The 26,921-nt window shown below is 35.4% G+C and overlaps 2 protein-coding genes across 3 annotated transcripts in view; one reads left to right on the forward strand and one right to left on the reverse strand.

Moving 5' to 3' along the window:
• Positions 1-26,921, reverse strand: part of AVEN (apoptosis and caspase activation inhibitor) — a 95,408-nt gene that overhangs the window by 42,661 nt on the left and 25,826 nt on the right. The window lies entirely within an intron of this gene.
• The window catches only part of CHRM5 (cholinergic receptor muscarinic 5), a 49,606-nt gene continuing 32,041 nt past the window's right edge, over positions 9,357-26,921 (forward strand). The window contains exon 1 of the mRNA XM_035328757.1: positions 9,357-9,464. The gene's annotated coding sequence lies outside the window, so the exon portion shown is untranslated. The remainder of the gene's footprint in view (positions 9,465-26,921) is intronic.

The raw sequence follows: 26,921 nt of genomic DNA on the forward strand, positions 1-26,921 counted from the left end.
AGGCTAATTCTCACCTAGAACAACATTATGGACAAATTTTTAAAAATGCAATTCAAAAAATTGTAACTAAAACACCCAGCAAGTAAATAGATAAGTAATGCATTATACGTAGGTTAGTTTGTCCTCCGTTTATTTATTCAAATGCTGAAGTGTAGACAGTTGCACAGATGGATATTCCAAACAAATATCCATTATATATCTTTTGCTCCTTCCCTTAGTTCACCCAAATCATAGCATTCCTAAAACCATATCATCCCTAAAATCACAAGGCTTCATCTGGGTCCAAAGTACAACCTTCTTCAAAGTTTTAAAAGAATTTTAAAGCAGTTCATGGATTGAGAGTTACAGTGTGGAAGTTGTTATAAATGGTTACCATGTAACTCAGTTCTCAACTCTGCAGCAATAAATCCCAGGAAAAAAAAAAAAAAAAAAAGTAAAAACATATCAAACCTATTTTCCTAGATTACCATAGAGGAAGTATCTATCTGTAGATATTATTTGTATTATGTATCTAGAGAATACATTATCTACGTGTTTTTTCTTCTCCTCTTGAGAAAGTGTCCTGGTCCCTTCTCCACAAGTATGCAAAAGTGATAAAGCCCAACTCCAGGATTCATTAATCAAATACTAAAGTGCTGACTGAAATGCAAAAGAACTAAGCTAACAACAAAGAATACCCCTCCATCCACATAAAATTGTAAACCATTATACATCATGATGAAGAAACATATGAAGGCTTCACATCTATTTTTTGGTCCTTCAGTATGCACTCTCCCTTACTCATTGACAGATCCCTTCCAAATCAGAGCAGTACTGGATTCCTTTGTCCTTTAGACTTTCCTAAGCTATTGCTAGAACTGTTGTTTAACTAGCTTGTGAGATTGAATTTGTTACTTCATTCTTCTTTCTTGTAAAGGCTCTAGAAGTTTTTAAACTGGCAAAATTAGAGGATTAAAATGTATAAAACACATAAGGTTACTTAATAGATTGCACAATAAAATATGTAACTAGCAAAAGTAGGGTAAAATTTCAATATATTTTGAATATTAACTTCTGAGTTTAGTGCATAACGAGCTAGATTTTAAATTCTGTCACTGCAGTATCACTTGTTTCTCTCCTAATTATCAAGCAGCACAAGTCATATTTTTTGGTTATTGACTCTGCTTAGAAATTTCCAGATTTAGACAAGGAATCTTTAGAAAACCCTGCACACCTTCTTAAAGCAGGAAAAATTGATTTATTTTCCCATACAATACACATATAAAAGCAGGTAGATTACACAGGCTCTTGAAGATAAGGGTGAAACTTAAACAAGTTTGAACCTCAGCTCAACTGAAGGCTGAATATATACCCCGTAGGAAGTAAAAACGTAAAATTTTACATTAGTCAATCTCCAAAACGTTCTCAATCTCAGTAATTTTGCAACTGTGTTGTATTTTTAGAAAAAAAAGGTACTGTTTTCTCAAAATTACGTAAGAAACGAAGTGAGAAGAGAAAGGATCTATAGCTGATTGCTTTCTGGAAACAAGCTGTACCTATGAATTTATGGATAATCGCTTTTACTTCTATTTGCAAAACACAGCTTTTTGAAAGAAAAGCTAAGTTCTGTACTTCCATCTAATTCTTTCCTTCATAAATATATAATTCTTCCTCTGTCTGATATCTAAGACACTAAAGACCAACACTGGAATTATCTTGGAAAATAATTTTTAAGAGCTTTTGGATCAACGCAGCATAACATCCTAGTCTTTATTAGTTCTATACTGCTGTTCCTGAATACAATTGATATTAAACCTGTCACTTTTTACCCTAAGAAATGAGAGACTTTTGCTACAGAGAATTTCCAGCAATCCCATTTAACTAAATGCAAGATTAATAGCACCACAGAACTGCATTTTTAATTTCAAATTAAGTGTAGATAGAGACTGTAGTTTACCTACAGACTGCAATATGGAATTACTCCCTTCTATATTCTCTCTCATTTTAAGTATACATGAAGAAAAGAACCAAGCTAATACTAAGTGAGTATTCTGTTCTGGTATTTGCTCAAAAGGAGGAAGCAGCTGAGATGAGATACTATGAATTTGAAGCTTTGAAATCTGCAACGGATGCAAATGTTTCCACAAATTCTTACAATCCAGATTCTTATCAGAAAAAAAAAAAAAAATATTTTAAAATGAAAATCAAAACAGAACACAGAACCTAGAAAGCAACTAAGGTGAATAAACTACTCATGCTGAGGTTTAAAATAAATCTTCCAGGTAGAAGTACTCTCTGGAATTCAAAGCTCCATAAACTGGGGGGTGGGGACTGAGGATAAAAGGAATAAAGTAAAAACTAACAGGAGATGATAGGAGAACAAATGCAGACTTCTGTAAAACCTACAACAAAGATATGCAATTTACAACTGCCATTGTGATGTAGCTTTTTACAAAGTAATTTCTTTATTCAGGAGTTCAAGGTTTTTTTCTTACATTTATAAGTTTTCATCTGTAAAATCTAATAGTCAGATGGATAACAAAATACCCCAAATCAACTCTGAGAATATGATTTCAAAAATATAAAATGGCTAAACATTAATTAGACTGTGGGGAGGGAAAGGGAAAATTGACTAAGAAGTTAAGCAAAGAAAGGATAATCAAGTATTTGGAAACAGGAAATCCAGGCTGAATACTTCACTTGTCTGGAGTCAAATGAAAAGTCTGTGTAAACGTTGTTAAAGAGCTTTTAAAAAGCTATTTGTATTTTTCAGTTATGAAGTATATACAATCTTTCTTCAGTGTAGCTTATACTTAAGTACTTTTTTAATAGGATGATTAAATTAAATTTAGAATATCCAAGGTTTTAACTAGATTTTCCTTTAAAAACAAAGTCAAAGAAACTGGCCTTTGAAATGAATAGCTGCATTTAGTACAGACCATTAAAATCAAATCAACTAAGTCTTTCAATTAAAGTTATATGTTGTTGCTGAAGCTTTTAAAACATCCATCAACTTACAAATGTCTAAATACCTGCAGTTAGATGGTACTAGAGTGTAGAAGTTGCATACTTGAACTAAAAAAGAACTTACTTGCTTCAGATTTTAGTAATTTTAAGTGAAAACTTTAATTCAAAATAAAATTCTGCTTCAAAAGCAGAAGAAAGTTTGATTCTAATTTATGAGTAACTATACTGCAGAAGAGAGTCTGAAATTGCATGATGTACACTCAAAGTGTTGTCTTCTACAGTAAAAAACTATCATTCTGTTTAAGGGGCAAATGTCTTGCAGTACAACCAGCAATAAGATAAGCTAAAAAAAAAAAAAAAAGTGTTTTAAACAAAACAAAACCCATTTGTGTGGAGGAAAGTCCTTGAACAATCCCTTTATTAAGCTCTTAGTGGAACCACTCACTATAGAACCTGGAAGAGATCTTTCACAAATTATGTAACCACTTAGAAACTGTTTAACCTGGAAAACCCATCTAGGTTTCAGAAAGCTGTGTTAAAGTTGCGCACAATTCTTTGCTAAAGCTCCATAACATGAACTGTATACACAACGAACAACTGGTTTGTTTCAATAACAGCTTTTGTTCCACTCCCCCTCTATTTCTTGCGTTTCAGAAGCCACCTAACAAATAAGAAACAGAGTTAGTCTTTATTTAACATGTAATTAATTATGAAAGTATTCAAGATGTCAAAATCATTTCTTAGCAAGATATGAAATTCTCTTATTAGAAGGTTATATTTTCCCTACTTCCCAGAAAAGCACTGTGTTCACGCTAACCTTTTAACTAAGAGGAACAGATGGGTCTAACTGGATACAGGCGGGATGGAGCATTGTGGAGCAAAAGAACATGTTGATTCTCATACCTCTGGCAGATGGGAACCAGTCAAAATTAGTTTTAGACTAAGAATATTTTGCTACTACTTTTCCAAAAAGAAAAAAAAATACTCAAAAGAATATTCTTTTGTACACATGCCATCAGAGATGAAACAATAGCAGCTTTGCAAAAAGTTGGTACCATACATTAAAGCCAATTACATAGGCTTACTGTATGCCATTTTTAAGCCCGTGGATAAATTACAAATTCCTGAAAACAATAGCTTATAATGGAAGTGCTGACACAACCTTAACTACAGCAGCAAATGCTCCGCTATTATGAAGTTGTTATGGCAACTAGAATGATTAAGTTGGGAAAGACAGAGTGCGCATAAGCAAAACTTCAAAGTCTTCAACACCACCCGCCACAAACTCTTCAAAAATTTGTGGTCACAACGTTACCAACCCCAACCTTCACAACCAACCACTCAACTGTAATACTTCCCTTAATACTGGTTGGGCGTGTCTGTATGTGTGAACGTGCCACACCAGTGCAAAATTCAAGACAAACAAAAAACAAGGTCATATTCCATCCACTGCAAACATATATCAGTAGTCTAAAAAACGCCAGACTTAGTTATAAGATATTGGGCCAGCATCTGCTGAGCGCACATTCCCCAGACATCTCAAGTTAACAAAACCACAATTATGCGGAAATGTTCACTCTTTGGTACAGTTTCAGGATTTGTTAACAAAACAGCATCCTGCTGCAATGGGACTAAATCACACAAACATATTCACAAATACTATTTATTTACAAAAAAACGTATTTGTGAAACAGCCATTACTTATTCTTCCTAATACTGTATTAGGCAACAGCAGAAATCTTTGGGAGATTCTAATATTCAAATAATGAAAAAATAAAAAAGCATAACAAGGCACTCACATTTTATTAAAAAAAATGCATGAAGTATAATTGACAGAGCATATTAACTAAAACCTGCATGCTAATTACCTATCTCAAAAAAACAATTTATATTTAAATTCCAAATATTATCCTAGTAAAACTTCACTGAATGAAATTTCCAACAAAATGTTAGTGGCAATAAAATCATGTCCTGGAAATAATATTAAATCTTCATTACTATACACTTCTGTCCAAGTACATCTAGCAATTCTTCCATTTTGAAAGTGAAAAAGCAAAGTATTTGTCTCTCCTCTAAAAGGATTTCCTATTAAAGCCATCTTGCCTCAAGTCTAAACTTGATTGCTGCAACTTAACTCCAGGAAGCAAAGCCCTCAGATGTCTGACATGGTAAGAGCTGTGCTAAGCACTTATACTTACTCATTTCCTAGGTAACAATAACTCCTTTCCTCCTGAGCTATCTCAATCCATTTCTGTGTTGAGTTTGCTGTTCTAAACCAGTTTTCAGACTACAGGGAAGACCCGTTTTATGAGGAATATTCTCATTTTAAGAAAGCACAAGTTCCTACGTTCATTGAGAACAAGCAGATATTCCTGTTAAATTCAAAGCAATTTTAAGATACAGGTTGTCATGTTTTTAAATTTCACTCAAAAATTGCTCAGTGTCAATTATCTAGCTGATTACAGGAAAAATAAAAATAATTTTTAAAAAGTTTTCACTTACACATACTTTTATTGATTTTATCACATATTCCACTGACAAAAGAGAATTCTTTAATCTGCTATAATAAATAATTATTGATATGAGGTCACTAGAAAGCAAAACCCTACCTGCACTGCCCTACGACCACCATGACCACACACACACACAATAATTTTGTTCACAAAGGCAACAACTACTTACAGGCAACAAAGAAGTGGCAACAATCAGGACATTTTCTTCAGAACATAAGCTCTTCAGAGATTTAAAAATTCTGGTAAATACACCGTTTTTCTCTGAAAAGCAACCACTACAGTTATCAACTTGCTTGTAACAGGTAATCATACAGACCTGGAAAAGCTGAATGATAACATTCAGGAAAAAAAAAAAAAAAAAAAAGGTAAGAATGGGACTTCCATTTGCATAGCTTTTTGTTAGATATGTGATACATACTTGATATAATTCTCAGAAAGGAAAATGTTTAGACGTATTCTCCAAAAGAATGTATTCTCAATTTTTTTTTCACATTTATTAGCAGTACTAACATTAATAGTTACCATACACTATAATTTTTATAACCATTTCACTGACTTATGCCTCTACTGATTATTTAGTTTTAATTAGAAAAATATTTTTCCTGATATATTTGACAAATTACTTCCTTACAGTAGGAGTAACACAGACTTCTAGAATTCAGGAATCCATCATTATTAATCATAAACAGACTAGCACAGGCAGTTTTGTATGGCTTAATATTATTTAATAGCTATCATCTTTGATGTTATAAAATATCAAGTCTCCCTGAGATTCAGTAGTTTCATTACAGTGCTACTCACAGCTACCTAGTAGTTATTTTGAGGCTTCTAGCTATAATGGGTACATGCATAAATGTTTCAATTTAAAAGCACTGAAAAACCAAAGGGAACTGAAAGAGATGTTTGTCCAAGAAGGACTGGACTTTTCTCACTGCCTACCAATGTTTACTTTTCTGTAATCAGAAAGTAATGCAGAAAACAGCACGGCCACAAACCAAATGAAGCGAAGCAGAGGGATGCACCCAGTCCTACCCTGAAGGAATGATACCTGACATGTCAACTGATGTTGTTGACCTATGTGGTTTCCCTCACCATACCGTTCTGTGACCGCAAGATAACCAAATTCTGCAAGAATTAATGACACATGACAGTGCTGACTGACAGCCATCAGGCATCCTGCCACAGGAAAGAATATATATAAGCGCTAAGGACTTCAGAGTGGAGTGTGCTTGAAACTTTTGCCACTTGAGACATAGCTGCAGCACTCTCCACTGGAGATGTGACTTATCCCCCTCACATAGGTATCTTAGCTATAGCTTATTCCTGTTGTAGCTTGTCCAAACAGAAAAGACACTCGGAATACCACGCTAAAAATACAATTCCTCTTCTTTGTGCTACATTCAAGGTTGAAAATTTTCACCTATGTATTTAAATTATTTAAATTCTTAACAGCAAACATCTTACCTTAAGACCCAGGTTGCACACCCAGATGACAGGACCACTGCCATCCCCTAAACATTAACGTGCTGCTTCATCCAAGTTTACCCTCATCTCCAGGTCTGACATAGCAGAACTCTTTTGAAGATAACATTCAAATATGCTTGTATATGCTGACCTTGTTCTTAAGGGGGAAAAAATGTGGATGTTAAACATATGTATGTATGCACATTTGTTTTTAAAAAGTCTCAAATATTTTGCATTTCAGGACTTCTTTAAGGGATAACTACAGAGTAGATACCCGAGTGCCCTGTACTACAAGGGATAACGATTGCCCTTGGACTCCTGAAAGACTGAGAATTCAAATCAAATGAAGTAGTTTATCACTACACACACACACATTGAGCCTTGTCAGATTCCAAATATTTGGAAGGATTTTGTAACAATCAGTACCTTTACTAAATATCCTAATAAATTTAGGACACATTCAGTTCAGGTTATGCTATCCACTGCAGACACGCAGTGTATGCTTACTCATGAGACAGAAAGTGTTAATATTATTTCAGAAAGTATGCCTCATTCCAGCACTTTCAGCATGGACTTTACATCATGTACCCATTGTATCCTTGGCAACTCATCTCCTTATCTAAAAGGACAAGATTGACAACTTAGATTTAAAGTTACAGTCATCATACGCTTGGACTTGGTCAGGAGTTAGAGAGGGTGCAAGCCAGAGGATAAAGGCATTTTAAGAGTCATTCGTCGTAATATTAGGGCACAGTTCTACTCATTTCCATTGTTTCACAATAAGAATTTCACAATAAGAAAGATGAAAATAACTTTGCCGTTAGACTGAAAAAAGATTAGGATAAATTATGAAAGAAATTCATAATGTCTTTATAAAAGGGGGGGGGGGGGAAGACGACAAAAAAAAAATTTTAAACTTTTTTTTTTTTACCAAGAAATTTAAAAGAAAAGTTAAAGTAAATAAAGTTGCAAGGGGAGAAAATAAAACTGTACTCTAAGGAGAAGTTCCAAATGTTGCACCATTCTCCCACTCTCTGCATATGTTGCCCCTAACAACATCAGTACGGTGAATAAAGGTTTTACCTGTATTCTTTCAGGAGATTTGCAAAGAGCTTATGCTACAATAAAGTGTTTTTCATTATACATTATTTCCTACATATTAGCCTCAAGAAAGTTGTTAATTAACATTAAATCAGACAATTTACATTTCTAAATTGGAAGTTTCTTTAAAGTCAGAAAGCCTTTGTTGGATACAAAACGTGTAATGAGTTTGAGCATCTTTTTCATAAACACAGCCCTTTGAAAAACATCTTCTAAAACAGTAAGGTTTTGGGTGGGGGGTGGGAGGGCGAGTAAAAGGGAAAACAAAACTCCCATGAATGTGTAGGCTTAATCCACACATTAAATTATAAATGAAAAAATCACAAGACTATAACCAGGTTCCCTAGCTACATGAAGCAAAGCACTTTTTTTTTTTTAAAAAAAAAAAAAAGAAATCTTTTTGAAACACCCTATTGGTAAAACCTAGCTATAAATTGACCTTAACCTGAACGCAGTTTTTAACCCACACATAACATCTGCTGTATCAAAACAACTCTGGTCCATTTCACCTACCCCAAAAAAGCATATTTTTTTCCTGTATTCATTTTTGATGACAGGCTGTTCAAACATAGAGCACCTATCAAACCTAGTATTATCATCTGCAGCTTTTTTCTTCTTGTAGACACTGCTGTCCATCAGAAGAAATAATTAATGGGTCTATTATGTATGAAAGCGTCATCCTGTCAGTTCAGCGACTGGTTTGAATAGCTCGTATCTGCTACTCATTGATGCCATGCGTGCTCACTGTCCTGAGAGATGACAAAACACTACACCCTTTGGGATTTTTTCCCTCTGTTCTAAAGCGGCATTTCACATCTGTGTCTGACAGAAGCATAAGGAGCTGAGAGAGGCAGACCTTCATCATCCTGCACAGAATAACGTTGCAGGGGTTAAAAGTTAAGCCCTGAAGTCTACCGATCCTGTGCTTTGCCTACAAAAATATGAAAAGTGGAGGCTACTGAAACATGTAGAGAAATAACTTTTCAGCATTGGAATCACCTACAGAAAACAGATGGAATATACTTGATGCTAAATCTTTAAATGAATTTTTAATGGATGCTGAATACTTGAGTTAACTGGAGTCGGTGCATTTGCCTCTTTTTTTGTTTTTCTTTTTTTTTTTTGGGGGGGGGGGGGAGAGGGGAGTGAAAGGGGGTGGGAAGATGCAAAGTTCACAGGTTCTTTTCTGTTACCTGATTAAGGCAGAATAAACAAAAATGCTGAATATGGAAGATATCAGATATTGGAGATACCTGGAAATAAACTGGAAACAACCAATACCACAAGATGAAGCAGCAGTGAAAAAGATGCTGTGGAAAAAGAAATCACAAGACGAGAGTGCACAATGCATTTCAAATTGAAAAAAGCCTCCTATCTGCTGAATGAGTCTCAGTATATTCTGACAGAGCACAGATAAAGCTTCCGTCAACTATCTCCTAGGTAAGTTTTTTGTTTCACATGCTGTTTTAATTGTTGATTACATGAATATATACTTTAATGCATGGACAATAAGTCAATGAATTTAATTTTCTTTATACTGATACTGAAGTTTAAATTGTTTCATGCCAAATATTTGATGCTCTTAGATTTTCTTTACTGCTCAAATAACTGCTCTCTTTTGCTATTATGATTGTTTCTGACATACTAGAATGAAATATTTCATAAGATTTAAATCCTTCAAGATATTTTAATACATATGGCTGTTTAAGAAAAAAATAATAAAAAGCAATGCTTCTGCTAATATTAGCAAAAAGCATTTACTGTACTTCATTACCTATTTAATATGGCAAAGCAAACAACATTTTTCACCATGACAGTAATATGTAAAAGGATATAATTTATTACAGGATAATAAATCCTTGGTTTTATTAAATCAAGCTAAAAGTGTTGATTAGTTACTTATGAAAGGCAAACAGCACAATAAGGGAACAGCACCATGTTAATCACTCCAAGGTACTGTGTACATAGTTTCAGTGGGAAGATTGGATACCAGTGCCATAATAAAACTAAAAAAAGAGAGATTCAAATCACCTCAGTTATTTCACTCATTTGGAGCATCCACTAGGTAATCCACATAGACATTAATTTGACATGGAAATAACTTGCAAAACAGCTCAGAATGAGATTCTGACATCTAATGGGATTTTTAAAAAAAAAAAAAAAAAAAAAAAAAACAGCATCTCTTAGTCAAAAGACTACACTTACTAGTCATGGAGAAAGGTATCTGTGCTCGCACATACCAAAAACACACACCCTGAAACTGAAAAAGCATAAATAGCTTTATATCATTTAATTCACCATTTTTTTATTACATTAGTCAATTTTGTATGTATTAGCTTTGAAAAGCTACATCTTCACCCATACTGTGTTTTACTGGTTTCATGCCATTGTTTCTGTTTACCAAGATGCAATGTTTCTATTTCCAGCATTGTTTTAAATATCTTTTCTCTACTTTTCTCTGTATCACCTCCTTATTTTCTATTTAGCACATCTTTGTTTAATGTATCCATCAATCCTTCTGTTGTTTTTTTTCCTGTTTCTGTTTTTCTTATTTGTTAAAATAGTCTCTATCTTGCCTGTTGCTTGCTAGAAGACAGAATAACTCAACATTCACAAGTGCCTTTTTTGAACCCTTCACTTATGATCAGAGAGTTTATGAATTCTTGCCAAAGACTGATAGGGTACCTTGAGACTGAAATCCAGGAGTTGATACTCTGGCAGAACCTTTTCTCAATGTAATAGTCAACAGCATACTCCCAAAATCCTGGTATTTCTACCAGGAAAGATATGCAAAAGACCTTTGCAAAAGAGGGGACATCTTATGTGTATTACTACAGAATAGTTTGTGTATCTCAAATTCCTCCTGCAAGATCCCACTCTTGACTGCCATGATAGGAAAGAGAAAAAAAAGTTTCATACCCTCTGAACATTCAAGCTCAAGTCTTCTGTTTAACACAGGCAAAGCAGTTTCCATTATTCAAACCCCTTTTCTATGTTCCCCTTAAGTGTAATTTGATGAGAACTTGATGGCAATTTTTGCTAGTGCACCTATCCTTCACTCAGCAGTTTTGTTGCCGACAGATTCCAGCACTCTGTGTGTCCCCAGTTTCTATCCTTTTCTTTTGTAAGGACCTCCAACCGCACCTTTCACAACAGCCTAATAAACCTCTAACACCTCTCCATCTATTTTTGCTATGCCTTACTTCACGCATTACATCAATCCAGTAAGAATTCTTCCTGCCTCCTCACTGCTCCTATACAATGCACTGGTATTTTGTCTCTTGCCTAACATACAGTGGAAAAAAAAAAAAAAAAAAAAAAAAAAAAAAAAAAAAGCATCACCTAAGCATTAGGTTCTTTATAATACATAACGAAGTAATACTGGCTTTGAGTTTCAATGACAAGTCAGGATTTCCATAACTTGAACTGACAAACCTAGTACAACAAGGTAACACTTATAACAAGGAGCAGATACAGCTTTTGTCATTTGATTTAAAACAGATACGTGTGTGTTGAACCTGGTTCAGGGTTGGTAGTAAATGAGAGAAAACAATCAGATTTATAATTCAAGTTTTGATTCTCCAGTTACTGTTTTCATAATGGAAAAGTTGGTCACTGCATCTGGTTTTTGAGTCTCCTCTTCTTATAAAATATATTATCACATTTACCAACAGTTAGCTAACATGCCCATTTAAGAAAAAATCAGATTATTGTTCAATAAAGCTCTCAAAAAGCATATTCAAAACCTAGTGTTTCAGAAACTTTTAAAAAGTTGCAGCTAGGGTTTCTTAAGCTCTCTGATTAGAAAATATGTGAGGGCAAAGAACAAGTGGAAAGCTTATTTTTAGGAAGGAGGATTGGATACAACTTTTATTTTTAGAAAACTAGATATAACTAATATTTTCTAAAAGGCAGGATCTTCTCAATTCTTTTCAATGTATTTATTAGTAATCTCTAATTTAAGACAAATGTCATTTTCTTCTTGAGTGCATTATTCCTCTCACATATCTTCAAAAAGGACAGAATTTTGATGTATTAACTGAGCACAAATGAACAGTTTGTTATCAAGTTCCAAAATCCAAATCTCCAGACACCCATAATTTAATACATCATGGATTTTTTTCCAAAATGTGTAAATGTGTAAGAGTACCTCATCTGAGAGCACTGATTTGATATTTATTTTCCACATTTGTCACAATCAATTGTTCAAGGATCACTAAGCATCCGGTAAGGAAACCTTTTCATTTCCTCTGTGTATTACGTTACTCACCTATCTGCAATGGGTAAACTACATCACAAAGTAACTACAATCAACTGTCTAAAGAGAGGACACCTGCTCAGCAAAATGGCACACATGGTACACATGGACCCTTTTCCCAACTAATTTGAATAATGAATACTGAAGTGACATGGCATGTTTTAACAAGCCTTTTAGAAGTTGTGAGAATGATGCACAGACCAGAAGTTCAAACTGTCCCTTCTTAATAGTTATTAGTTAGTTACCAGCTAAAAGAAATCAACAAGTACCTGCACAGACTTAGGGACTTGCATCTCTATCAAGGTTCTTGGTAACTTCCTCCCCAGCACCCCTTCCACATAAAGACTTACTGTAATGAGGAAAAGGGCACTGAAGCACTTCAGGACATGCAGATAATATTAGCCAGTACTTTCAATGAATGTGTTTATTCCTCAAAAATGTCTATACATCATTTTAACCTTTGCCCTAGATTGTTCAAGATGACATTTTCCAGAGAATGTTTAAGAGAGCCATGCAGAAGCCTGAGAAAATATATTGCACGAAGCTGTAAAGTATTTGCTTTACTTGAAGAAATATAAGGGAGCAAGAGGATGTACGCAGGTGACTTCCATTCAGACCATGTGGCATCCAGTAATAGCTTAGAAGCCTAAAATTTCTGAATTCTATTCATATGTATGCAACCAGTTATAGCAAATGAAGCTACATTAACAAAAGTGTTTGCATTAATATCCCAAACAATAAAAATCTCAAGTCAATTTAGGTTTGGGAAAAAAATGTTCTTAAGGGGTGGGAAAAAAAAAAAAAGACATTTTTCTCTTCTTTCTAATTGGGAAACTGAGTATCAGAAAAAGTGCATCAACAGCCTAACGGCAGAATCAAAATAAGAACGTCTTCACAGGACCAGTGCATGCACCAGAACAGTTAGTGTTATAATCACCCATTTCCTCAGACCTATTCAGACATAGATCAAAACCTATAAGCCTATATACCATTACATTAAGCAATTTTTTTGGCTGATCAGTTCATATCTTTTAGGAAACCAGTCTTAATTTTAATATATGAGAAGAAAATAAATGCAAAGGTTATTTTAACTTATTTCAGCAGGCTGTTGAATTTCCTTCCTGTAATTCAATCTGAATTTTCATCACTTCAGCTTCTAATTTTTTCTTTTTAAACAGAGCTCTTTCAATATCTGGATTGATCCCTTTACTTGAATTTAGTAAATGTCACCTTTCAGTCTTTTTTATTTTGATACATTAAATATCCTTTCTTAAGTCTAATAATGCAAGATTTTGTCAATCTTAAAAAATATATATCTAAAACCGCATTACGTGAACATTTTTGCATTGCTAGTATTTTAAACAGTTTAAAATGTACATTGGATGCAGTCTTATTAATATCATGCACATGAGGAAAAAAAATCCTGACTCCTAACAATTACTTACTCATATACATACATACAAAGACTGCATTACAGTTTTAAGCACAGCATCTTACTAGAAATTCATACTGAGTTGTTAAGAATGCACAGACCTTTTCTGAACTCACTCCTTTAGTGAATCTCATTCAGCAGATTTAGTTTCCATTTCTTCTACCTAGATAGACCACTGGCTGAGCCCCCATGCTTGAATGGGCATGGTATACTGAGAACCTTGGCTGCAGGGTCTGAATGTGCTTTTCCTGTTATTTATCACTTAAAGATATGCTCATCGGTGATTTTTTCAATAATGTTTTGAAAGCAAATGGAAATTCAGAAGTATAGTAAGACTCTTACTAAATACTTCAGGTCTCCAGTAGAAACACTGCCATTCATCATCCCCCACTCGTGATTACTTTTCAAGATCTGTGAACTATCATATTCTCAACCCTGTCTTACTGTCTTACCAATTTTTACATAATAATACTCAGCTTGCCCCGAGATAGAGTCATATGCCTACCATAATTATGCGGTACCTTTGTCAAACCTGTAACTATCTGAAAGAATTTGACCATATGTAAAGAGACATCTTCCACAAACTGAACAGTATTAGCTATATTCCTATCCCTTCGTGGTCTGTTTTGCTGAAACAGGTCAGGCAAAAACAGTTTATAGTCACAAGAGAGGACGCAACAAGAGTTCAGTCCTCCATTTATACGAACTCTGACATAAGTATGAGGGCTTACATACCTTTGCTGCAGATACAAAGTGCTTTGTGCAGGGGCCTGATAGGGCAAAGCAGTATCTGTGCGGAAGAAACTTTTGTTACAGAAGATGTGACTGTGTACTCCTGGTAACTCAGGACCTGCAACCCAGCAGTCTCCACTTCCCTCCTGTGATGATGCTGGGTTCTTGACCAACTAGCAAGGCTTCTACACTATAAATTTTAATTAATCAAATCCAGTATTAGCTTTCCATTCTTTTTTTTGCCCAGAACTGACGTCAAACACGTGGGCCTATATTGACCTAATTCATTCCATTTGACAGCATTTTTTCAGTATTCAAGAAAGGTTTGACCTTCTTCAAATTCCTGCAGTTACAAGACATTAAAAATACAGATTTATATATATAGCCCTGTTGAGCAGTGTTGATGCAATAAGCTTTACAACTTGCTTCCCCCCTACTACATACTTATATATTAAATAATGGTAAAGTCAGCAAGCTTGCAAAATACAACTGAAAATAGAAAAAAAAAATACAGAAAAGTGAATCTGTTACATGACTGCAACACCTTCCAACATTTTTTGGGCCAACAGCATCTCAAACTATATATGTTATTGATTCATCAGATTATAAACAGGGAAGAAACAAATCTCATGACAAAGGTCATACTGGATGAAATCAGATGTTCGATATAGCCTTAAATATTGCCAAACAGTGCAAGTCTAGGGAAGACTAAGAACAGGGCGCACAGACAGTGACACTTCCTTGGAAATATTCCGCCAGCCTCTATTTGTGGTTCAGGGATTTCTTGAGCCAGAGATGTCTTATAAATAAGATAGCCTTCAAAGGATTTTTTCTAGTTGATTTTTGAACCTGCACAAAATGTAAGCTTCCACAAGATCCTGTGACAAACTTCCATAGCTTAATTACAAGTTACATCAAAAAATTCCTTTGTTTTGAATTTACTGACAGTCAGCTTCATTTAATACTCCGTCCTATACAGTTACACCAAACCATTCTCAGTCATCAAGACCGAAGACCTCTATTTTATTCATAACATCCTCAGTCATGCCTTGTGTGAAAGACCTTCCATGCTGTTAGATGCCCTACCGCCCTTCTCTGTACTTTTGCATTTCTAGTGTTTCCTTAGGGAGCATCTGGGACCCAAACTGGAAAAGGTACATGTGATACAGCTGTGTCACTGATTTACGTACTGTCATAACAACGTGTTTTCTGATTTCCTTTCAACTGTTGAGTAGTAACAATCACTTCAGAAGTCTTTGCACGTGATAGGGGACTATCCCCCACCCACACCATGTGCATCTCTTGATCTTCATCTGCAATGAATTTCTGTCATTTGTGTGTGTGTTTTTTCTGCAACTCCCTGCAGTCCTCAGTGTGTAGAGACTTAGAGTAGAACTGCCTTCTAACAGCAAGGGTAGCAGTGCACCTCAGATCAGTCTGACAGCCCAATGGGACAACCTTCCAGGAGTTCTGGGGATCCTCCATCACTGAAATTGCTTAAATCAAGACTGATGTTTGTTATTGACAGTAGCTATACTAAGACACAAGCCCTAATTCAACTAACAGCTTGTTTATAACATTATGATTGCTCGTGTAATCCAGAGAAGTTCACCTGGTCAAAAATGGTTTCCTTGGCTTTGTAACCTATGAATTTTACTGGATATGCTGGGGTTGGTTAGCCTGACTAGAGAGAACCTGATCCATTCTTCTTCAGGTAATACCAAAAACAAGGAGGGATTTGAGCTAGGGAAAGACACAGCAGGAAATTTCACTTTGTTAGATTTATCCCAAACACTACTTAGTTTATTTCTAATAATGTTTGCTATTTCTCACATTTTGCAAGTTAGTAACGAAGCAAATGTAATTGACAGGTGTTTGCCAGTAGTATTTTTTCTAATGCCTAACAGCAAATAATGACAAATATTGTGACCAAACAATTAAAAGTATACATATTTTAAAATGTGCTGCAAGGAGAGAAGAGGAGGAAATGGAACTGTTTCTAAGTTTAGCAGTGCCAAGCTGTCAGAACTCAGATAGTGAAAAACAGACTCTAGAAAAAGCCACGTTCTTAAACACCTATACATACTCTCCTTAATAGGCTGTTCAAGAATTCTTCTACCTATTGTAATGTAAATTATATAAATCATCCCTCATACATTATGCGGACGTCATCTCTTCCTGACTGATATCGTAGGTGTACACTATCACTGTCACCAAAATATATCTTGTCCATGTTCTATTCTCCCTGGATTAATCTCCTGTGCTTTCCTTTCATGATTAAATGAAGTCTATTCACATAAAATTAGATTTCCAGCAGTAGTTGTTCAATGCCTTAGTAAGAGTTTTTTTAAAAGGCATTACAGCAGCTGTTTAATCATATAGTATAGCTTGTTCAGTGAGTTATTTTTGTAACAGAACAAACTTATTTCACTAGGCTTTTTTTGAATGAGATATTTACAATTTACAACCAGTCTGGGAGATTGACAGACTTCAGGAATATAGCTCAGATTATTTTATGCTAGATACTTTGAAAAAATATCATCTACAGCATCTGTCACCCACCTAAAACATTTGCAACTGTGAGGTAAACATTTTTACATCTCTCTGCAGCTTTCTTAAAATCAATAAATGTCCTCCACTGTTTTTTGCTCATGGTAAGATTTAGACTACAAATACACTCTTTCCCTCTACCAACCAAGTTTGTAAACACAGGTCTTTAATTCATACTCCTATTTTACTTCCTAAAGGAGGTCCACTGATCATTTCCACAGTTTATTATAATCACTGTAGCGGGAGAAAATGGTACTATATTAAAATCATTTAAAGTGGAATGGTTTTTCAAAAAGGCAATAAAGGTTTGCAAAAATAACTATTATAGGACTCCACTACTAGTAAATGAACAGCCACAAGAAAATTGTTAAAGTTCAGATGAACTATTTTGAAGTGCAGCACTATATACAAATACTCACTCTTTTTTTTTTTTTAATAAAAAGATAACAGGACCAAATCAAACACTTTGAAGACTTTAAAATGCTTTGTCTCTAGTTAAATGTTACTTTACACAGAGATATTTATAAAGATCAATTTTCTTTGACAAGCTAAAGTATGCTTGTAAGTTACAGGTACGAGATCTGATGCTTTCAGATAACATTTCTACAAGTTAATTTAGTCATCTCATACTTGCAGGCAATTTTCCTCTAAGTGACTAGAGTGTTCTCGGAGATTTCTACTCCTCCTTTTCTTCTTCTCCCTCCCCCTCTTTTTTGATATTCAAATATAACTCAGAAATAAAGATGTCTGTTGGACAGAAAGAAAATACATAAAAACAAGAGTAAGTGAACACGTATTACGGAATGAGCAATAGAAAAAAGGGTAAAAGAAGGGGCAGACAAGCATGTGGAGAAACAACAGAAATTTCAAAGCAGGATACGGTAGTCTTTTGTTTGCATTAAAATGTACTTGCTGTCAATATACTAACTGTAAGTTTCTATTAAGATAAATCAGAAGGTGTCTGGATTTCTGTTCCTATACATATTTAATACTAATATTGAGGTTCCACAGTCCAATCTAATTTAATCCAATACACATGCACACTACCACCAAAAAGTGCTTGCTCCTTTTCCTTAGTACTACCACTCCCATTATTTCCCTGATTCCTCAAGATCTTTCCCTTCTCAGCAGCTGTTTCATTTCATGATCTTGCCAACTCTTTTGCACCATTCATGCAGTCAAATCAGGCAACTAAATCCGTATCTGGTGATGGGCCAAATCCGTAATATCACTGAAGCGTGTTTCAAACTGATTTGTTCAAAAGAGAAGAGGCGATCATAATTTATTATTGAGGTCAGAAGCAATGTAATACAACACAATTTCAAATTCATTACATTTTTATTGATAAGAACTCCACAGCTGCATAACAAAGAGAAGAAAAATAAATACTCAATAAAAGCAAGAGAGGAGCAGAGACATGCAACAGACAAAAAAGAGGTCTATTAGGTTCCTTCAAAAAAAGCACAAGAGGATGAAAAAATCCAAAATACACTATAGCTACCTTCATCAGAATTAACCTTTTAGTAGTGACTGACATGACAAGTAAAGCAATTAATAATCACATATACAGTTATTTACATTTAACAGCTATAAATATTTTTCCTCCAGTATTTAATGCATGGGAGCAGGGGAAGCCAATATAAGTCCATTTTTTTAGAAGTAGGGAAATGCAGCATTAGCCAGACCATTCTGGGGTAAGCAAGAATTATTTTGTTACTTGGGGTAAAACACAGTTTCTCCACTCTCACAGAAGTTATTTTTTTCCACCTACTCCCATCTGAAGTGACAGGTGACAGCATACAAGGAAAGGGAACATGCAGACACCTTGCACTCTCATTTGCACTGTCCCATGACACCATGCCCCTTTTGAACACTGATCAACAAACCCACTAGTACTTCCTGCATACAATTCCTTTTTTAGATTTTGTCCTAAGGTTAATGTAATCCTAAAAAGGGTACGTGAAAGGTGCAGCAATTTATTGTTCTTGTTTTTCTTGAAAGGAAAAGCATGCTTTTTGATATAAGAAGGTAAAAGGAAAGCCTACAAAAATTAACCACATCCAAGCCAGAAGAGAGAGAATGATTGTTCCAGGCTTAACAGACTTCTGCAACTACAGAAGCACCTACAACTGCTCCCTGCATACAACTAGGAGCTGGATTCATTAATTTTCCTCAAGACAGACCCAGTTAAGAATCCATGACGTAACATGCAGACACCTGTGACAATAGATTATGCTGAAGGTCCCAGACTTCAATGGTTTTCTCAATAAATCCTATCTGCATTTTAGATTTATTTTTTTAGGTTGGTAGATAACTTATTGCCCAAACTAAACCGTACTATTATGTAGGAAACCTGAGTAATGAACAAAGGACAATGACATCTTTAGGCTGTGTGAAGGCTTTTTGCTTCTTCAGTTATGTATAATTTCTGTCTTCGAGTCACACTTTTTTTTGTGTGTGTCAAAGGATTTCAGTCAAGTAATGGGTGCAAATTCTATGCAAAAGAAAATTCTAAAGGAAAATCTATGGTATAAAAACAAATCACCATTTGTAGTTTCTCTTGTTGAACTCTATCTTCTAGCAATTTCATTAAGATAAGGTACACCCAGGAAAAAAAATAGTAACAATTGCTCTAACAAGACTCCACCGGTAAAGAAGTCAGGGTGGAAGTGCTGCTCTCCGTTATAAATGGCTTGGTACACTCCCTCAGACATCAGAAAGATACCAATGAACATCGCCAACTGAGTATCTTTTCCAGAAAGATTATAAAGAGAGACTTTCTCTCCAAGACTATTACGCTTGCACCTCCTAGCACTTCATTTACTCAGAAACATCTAACCCGATTTACCTCCTATTACCTGTCAATTTATAACACTTAGCCTTCTGGTATCTCCACTCTGCCAGCATTTCCTTTGCAGAAAGTTTATTTGCTATAAATATCTGCAATTATGGCCCCTAGCTTTTATGATGCAAAATTTGTATGACACAAAAATCATTACAATGATATCAGCCTACTAAAGCATCCCATCTTGAATTAACTTTTCCACCTCGGCCAGTTATGTTTTGTAGCTAGCTTTTCAGTGACACATTTTCTGCACATCGAAAAAACACGCACATACTCAAGGAGAAAATACCACGTTATCACAGCCTGTTTTCAATCAAGATCTTAAAAAGAAATAGAGAAGGTATGATCAGTATCACAATCCAAATTATCTGTAGCAGATTCAGAAATACCACGCTTTATAAAATGGGATGATGAGTGTGTACTGTCAAAAGGAAGGTCATCTGATTCACATTCCAGTAAAGGTTGAAAATGAGTCAGAACTAAAGAAAACATAGTTCCTCCCTACACCTTATTCTGTCCCTCGGATATGCTCTTCATTAAATGAGATTCTAGTTCACAATTTTACACATGTAGAGAGAACAACATGCAAGGAAGAACAGGACAAAAGAGTTCCCTTGAGGGTAGCAGCACGCAGTTAATATAACTCGTTTTGAAACAGAGGCTCAAGGCTCAATATGCCTTTAACATTCTTTTAAGAAATTTACCTGAACAAGGACAAAAAAAGAATCCCTTTAAGGCAAAAAGAAAAAGAAACACACACACACAAAGATCTTTTATGTGCTCAGTAGGGCTACCTACCTTCCTATACAACAGGCAGAGACATCACTCATGAATGCTGAGAGTGAACAACAGATAAGAGAACACAAACCAGGTGGGGAACCAACATGTGTTTTGGACAAGTATAAATAGATGGGGTGGGTGAGGGAGGTTGGAAGTCAAGGAAAGGCACGTATGAAGTTGGATGTAGGAACTATGAGCTCCTGAGCAACAGGATGAGATCAATGGAGAGAACCAGAGCAAAATGAATAGGTTTGATTGAGGAAGACTCAAAAGCAGATGAAAAGGACCAGGAGAGGCCAAGACATTGGCAGCAAATGTGAGGAATATCAGGACCACAAACAGGATAAGAAGTACAGAAAGAGCTGGGACAGAGAAAGGAATAGGCAGTCAGTGCCCCTTAGAGCGCCGCGCAGTTCCCAGCCTGCCTTCCACTCCAAGGCCAATGCTTACGAACAGCACTGCTCCCCGTAAACACATTCCTGAGCACCCTGATGGCACAACAGGTCTGCCAGTCTCCCTGATACTGGTTCATGCACAGTTGGATCACACAGCACTGCTTCTGAGCATTCATCAACGAACAAGGAAACATTCCTATCCCAGTTTGTTTCTTCAGAAATTGATATTAGGAAAAAAGTTATTTGTATGAGAAACAGAACAGTAAATGAAGTCTGGCTCCTGCAATTAAGTATCTGCCTGATACTCTTTAACATAAAAATAGAATGGTGCTTCCCTAATGTAGCTTGCACAGAAATTAAACAAAACTGGATCAATATTAAAATTAAAACAAACACAGCTTCTCCAAGTCAATCAACATCTTTTAATATTACCAAGTCTACTACTATCACTACCACATCAGATAGTGTATCTACTAATGCCATTATTGGAAAAGAACTAATATTTTACAGGCAAGCAAAAGAAAGTCCCTGCTCTAAAACGTTTACAGTCTAATTTAGAATCAGAAATGTAAAAAGGAACGTGAAAGAGATGAAAAAAAAATCAAAAGTCATACATGGCAACACAGAAAATCACAAAGTTCATGGAATAAAAGGAAATTTCAAAGGAAGAAGGGAAGGCAGAAAGTAAGTAAAAACATAAGTAAGAAGGAGAACTGAAATGTAGTGCCAATAATTTACTGAATTTTGAAAAATTAAGACAGGAATAATAAACATACTGTCTGAGAGTCAGAGTAATTAGGTTTGTTGTTAGAAAATTTTACTGGCAAGAAAAGTTGGAGATGATCATGCTACAGAAAGCATAATGAGCAACATGAGGCCTCTAGTCAGGACAGGCTGGGTTTTAAGGGTATTACAAAAAGAAAGGACATGATTAAACAAGAGACACAGTGAACTGTCTGCATAGACATTTTGATCACATTGGAAAGATTCCAGTTTCAAGTAGTGGACACAAAAACAGCAAGACAGAAATAAAGATAAACTGTCACATATTTAAACATACTGATTTGTGATTTCATAAACAAAACATATATAAATTCAATTCACTGGAAATATTGTCAATATATAGTAGCAGCAAAAGATTAAGGCAAAATATTTAAGAAGGATGTTGGTCAGAAAACTTTTAAAATCCAGAAATATGGATCTGAGGAAATAAGTGAGTGCAATCAAAGTGTGAAAAATTAGAATGAGAAAAAGCTTGCCACATTGATTTTAATGGGAACAAAATTTACCCCCTTTAATCTGTCAATGTTACTCTAATTCAATTCTAAATCATAAAGCATACCAAAAAAATCTCCAAAACATTGATACCTTTCAGTTTCTCTTCTATCACTTACTATTAGTTTTGCAGAATTATCACAGACAATAACATATACCCAAATAGTTCTGAGATATCAGAACTATACTGAAACAAAAATAGTTATTCTACATTTCCACGTACTCCAGACATAGAATTATATCATATGTCAGTTACATAGTTCTGGTTTTACATATATACATATATATATGTATATACACACACACAGCTGGGTGGGGGAATGCAGACATAAAAACATAGATGGGTAAGGACAGATTATCCATTAGAAGCAAATACTTTTATCAAGAAAATGTAATTAATATTTAAAATCTGGCACTTCCTATTTTTAGTTCAGACCAAAAAAAAAAAAAAGGACAGCTTGTCTGATTAGAACAAAAAATGAATTTCTGTAATGTTAGGAACAGTTCAAGAAGAAGCACTGAGCAGATGGATAACCAGCTAACACTGATGCCAAGTCCTATGATTTTACTGGAAATCTTTATCACAGAGGGTTTTTCTTCTGGTTGGGAAAGCTATTTTGGCAAGGGTAGAGGGGGAGGGGGGGTTGCGTTTTTCTCAATTTCAGATTCCTGCCTCTTTACAGGTACATAAAATAGCAGTATCTCTCAGATTTAACAAGGCCAAAGTTGTAGGCTGCCCAGGGCACAGCTGTCACAACTAAAAGCTTTACAGGTAGAAGAAAGATCACTGCATAAAGAGTGTCCAAAGATGTGAAGTGGTATATATGACATGACCACCAAAAAGGAAAGTTCTGACATGCTGGAACTGGACAACAAACAGGAGAAGAAAGCACATCAGGGAAGTTCTGGGAATGTTTATGGGAGCAAATGAAAACAACATGAGGAGGATGCACTAGGATGCACATAAAGCACATGCCTAGAACTGTTTATTTCAGGAGTACATACACTAGTGTCAAGTGTCCCATTTAATTCTTCCTTATGAAGATCTGCTCATCAATGAGTAAAAATGCTCAAGTATAAAACAGTGGAAGAAATGGAAGATTTGCAGGAAATAAAGTTATATAGAGATACATGGACATAAATAATTTCACAGAGCACACACACGAAACAGAAAATAGTAGAACTTGGCAATCAAATACCAACAGAAAATGGGAGCCCTGATATGTACAACAATAACCCAAACCAACAATGAGTAAGGCCGTTCTGTAAAGAGAACTGATTTTCAGCTGTTCTCTGGAATTTTAAAAACTGAAAGGATTCCTTTTTAGCATCAGAACCATGCCCTGCTATTTCTATTCTTTTTGTTTGAGCAGAATTAGCACAGAAAATAAGAAAGCTAATTTACTTTATACACTACTTTTTTTTTTTCCAAATCGGTCAGTATATATCTAGGATAGAAAAGTTGTAGGGAAACCTATTTTTAACACAAGCTTTGTTCCACGAGCTTAGCTGTTCAGCTCAGTAAAGATGACAAACATGCAGGAATATATTGCAAAAGACTTATCAAAATTAGACAGAGAGGCCCCAAAACAAGACCTTACAAGGACAGAGCGGCATTTTAGAGAATGGGAAGTAACTACAAATTCAGAATTCCTATATTTACTTTCTATACTTGTTACTGTGCTCCAGTAAGTGCTTGTGAGTTTTATTCCTCATTTCTTACAGTATTCTATTGCTAAGTAGCTTCTGAAATTATATTTATTCATACAATATCAAAAGCATTCTGCCAGTTTTGTCTGAACTATACAGCATTTGCGTTCCTTACCCTTAAAGGTATCTGTAACCAAAAAAAAAAAAAAAAGTGGAGGGGGGTAGAATTCATATCCAAAATTTATTTTTTGCATCTAGATAATCATCACATCTTGCAACTCTGCAACTAAACATTATTACTGAGGTATGCATATTGGCCGCTTTTGGTTGCTGTACTGGTAGTGTCTACCACCTTCTTTAAAGAAAAGTGATCAAGTCTCTGTAATGCAATTTTAGCATCTTATTTTCAAACCTAAAGCACCTATTAACAACCATAAAAACAAATGAATGACTTAAACCTATTTTGGGGCACTTAACCCTCATCAGTTAAAAAATGAGGACAGCTCTTCAAACATAGCAAGATTCTTCTAGCGAAGTAAGGTTATCCTATCATTTCCACTTCTCTTGTTCTTTACGTTTCAACAGCATTTTTCCTAAATTGATTCAAGACATTCCCTAAAGGCTTCGCAATGGACTTGTAGTTTACCTCAGCTAGGCATCAAAAGCAATACAGAAAAGTTTGCTTTGCTATATACAATGTTAATTTATACAGAAAAAAAAAAAAAAAAAAAAAAAAAAAAACACTAACAAACGGGAAATAAAAAGGTTCGTGAACTAAAGCATCATTCTACTTCACACAAATAGCGTAAGCCCCAACAAAGTAGCTCTGTGTGGCTAATGACATCAGCTGTTATCAAAGCCACCTGGCTTTGGTAATTCTTGCTTTAGACTGTTTTCAGTTGCTTTCTAACTATTCGGTATGAGATTTTCCATGCCAGTGGTCTGCTTCAGGTAATTTTTCCTCTCCTCTCACCACTCACCACCACTAAAACAAAACAAAAAAAAAACACACCACACAGAGAGAATGGCTGGAATGGCCACGAACAAACCTGGGGTAAAAAAAGCCCTTGTAAGCTCTTCCTTTGAAGAATTGTAAGCTTTTTTCTGGCTTGAGTCAGCACCTTGAAATCATGCTGGACAATATTTTTGTATTGGGGATGTACAATTTGCTTGTTCTGTGAAAAATGAGACCTGATCTGGTCAAGCTACAAGCTTCTAGATTTCAGTTTGTACATACAAAATGGCAAAATCTGCTGGAGCTCAACACCTAGTCACCAAACAACCCATCCTCATGACCTTCTGTACGTCATCCCAGTATGCAAGGCAAGCAAATTGGGTTTCCTCTAACCTCTGGTTATAGGGGAAGAGCCAAATTTTCCCCATAGGAGAAGTCTGCATTTAACAGGCATTTGGTGCAACACCAAACAAGAAGTGTCAGCCTGCATACCTCCACCCCACCACGCTAATATCTCTATCACAGTTGAATGCAGTGGTCTGTAACTTCACATTATTGGGTAACTGAATAGGATTTAAAGTATTCTGTCAGAATGTCTGGAGTGAAGGCAGAGAATACAGCTTTAAGCAGACACTAGAACTGGAAAGAATAAACTGGGATTTGACAAGCATCAAAAGAAACTACAAGGAACATACGAAGGTGTGGTGGTGGATGAGAGAAAAATGAAAGCAAATGATGATTCCCAGACAGAACTCAGAACTGGGGATCACTAGGACTGGACAGGAAAAGGGATGGAGTATATTTGACAAAGCTGGAATTTAGTGAGCATGTATAGAAGGCAACTGGCTCACAACAAAAGACTGAGAAGAGATCTACCACCTGGAATCAGAAACAAAGACAGTAAGAAAAATCAACTGAATTAAGTGAAAATTAGAAGAATTTAATAGGTGGGCAAAGGCTGAAGTCAGGGGCACAAGGTGCAGACAGAGATGGTCTGGGACTACTTGAGCCTAAACACTTGAACAGAATCAGTGTTGCACTGGGGACTGGCATGAGGCAGAGACAAACCGGAAGTATAAGCAAAAACTTGAAAAAGTGTGTGGCTTAAAAAATATTTTAAAAAGTAAAATAAAATCCCCCAAAGATTATCATACTTGGCACATACCTGCAACCACAGAATGATCCCCCTTTTGAAAAAAAAAAGTCTCCCATTTTCCTCCACTTCTGATAAAAATACAGCGTAACAACCTATAGCTCACAGTTACTTAATTCAAGCATCTGGAATGTTCATATAATAGATTTTAAAAGCTCCAATCCTGCTAATTATCAACATGACATCTATATCACACATTATGTGTGTCCTCATTTTGCTGCCATTTTTTCTTTATTTAAACCAGAAAATTCCACACAGAAGCACGCTCATAAAATTATTAAAGAAATATCAAGCTCTGAATTTTAACTCCTTGGACATCAGGATTTCCTTCATTTAAGTTTGTCTACTAGCACTAATTCTGTCACCATCACTGTAATTCCAAACTATCTCTTTCAATTAACAAGACATTTAATGGGAATAAATCTAAGTTGTGTCTTAAAGAACAACAATCTCTGTAAAACCCTGCTTTCAATACTGTGGAACCTAAATGTTCTGTAGGTGAACAGGTTTTTAGTCACAGTGTGTGCCAAAGAATTCTTACCTGGCTACAGTAATTACGCAGTTGTGTACTGGTGCAAGACCCTGCTAAGCTTTTGCATTCATGAAAAATGGCACTTTAATTCCATTCCCTCTCCAGTAATCCCCTAACTGCCTGTTGCAATTGATCCACCGTGCAACTTCAGAATGCTAAACAGCAATATCCTAACAGAAGTCAAAGTTACAAATAAAGCAGAGATGCAAGCTTCTTCTTAGACCACTACAAGTAAACGTGATTCTGTTCCAAGCCAAAGAAACCATGTATCATAAGAACAAGAGCCCACAACACTTCCACTAGAAAATAAATAGATAAATAAATCAAGTGGCTACAAATG

This window comes from Oxyura jamaicensis, chromosome 5 (genome assembly GCF_011077185.1).
Source record: "Oxyura jamaicensis isolate SHBP4307 breed ruddy duck chromosome 5, BPBGC_Ojam_1.0, whole genome shotgun sequence".
NCBI lineage: Eukaryota > Metazoa > Chordata > Aves > Anseriformes > Anatidae > Oxyura > Oxyura jamaicensis.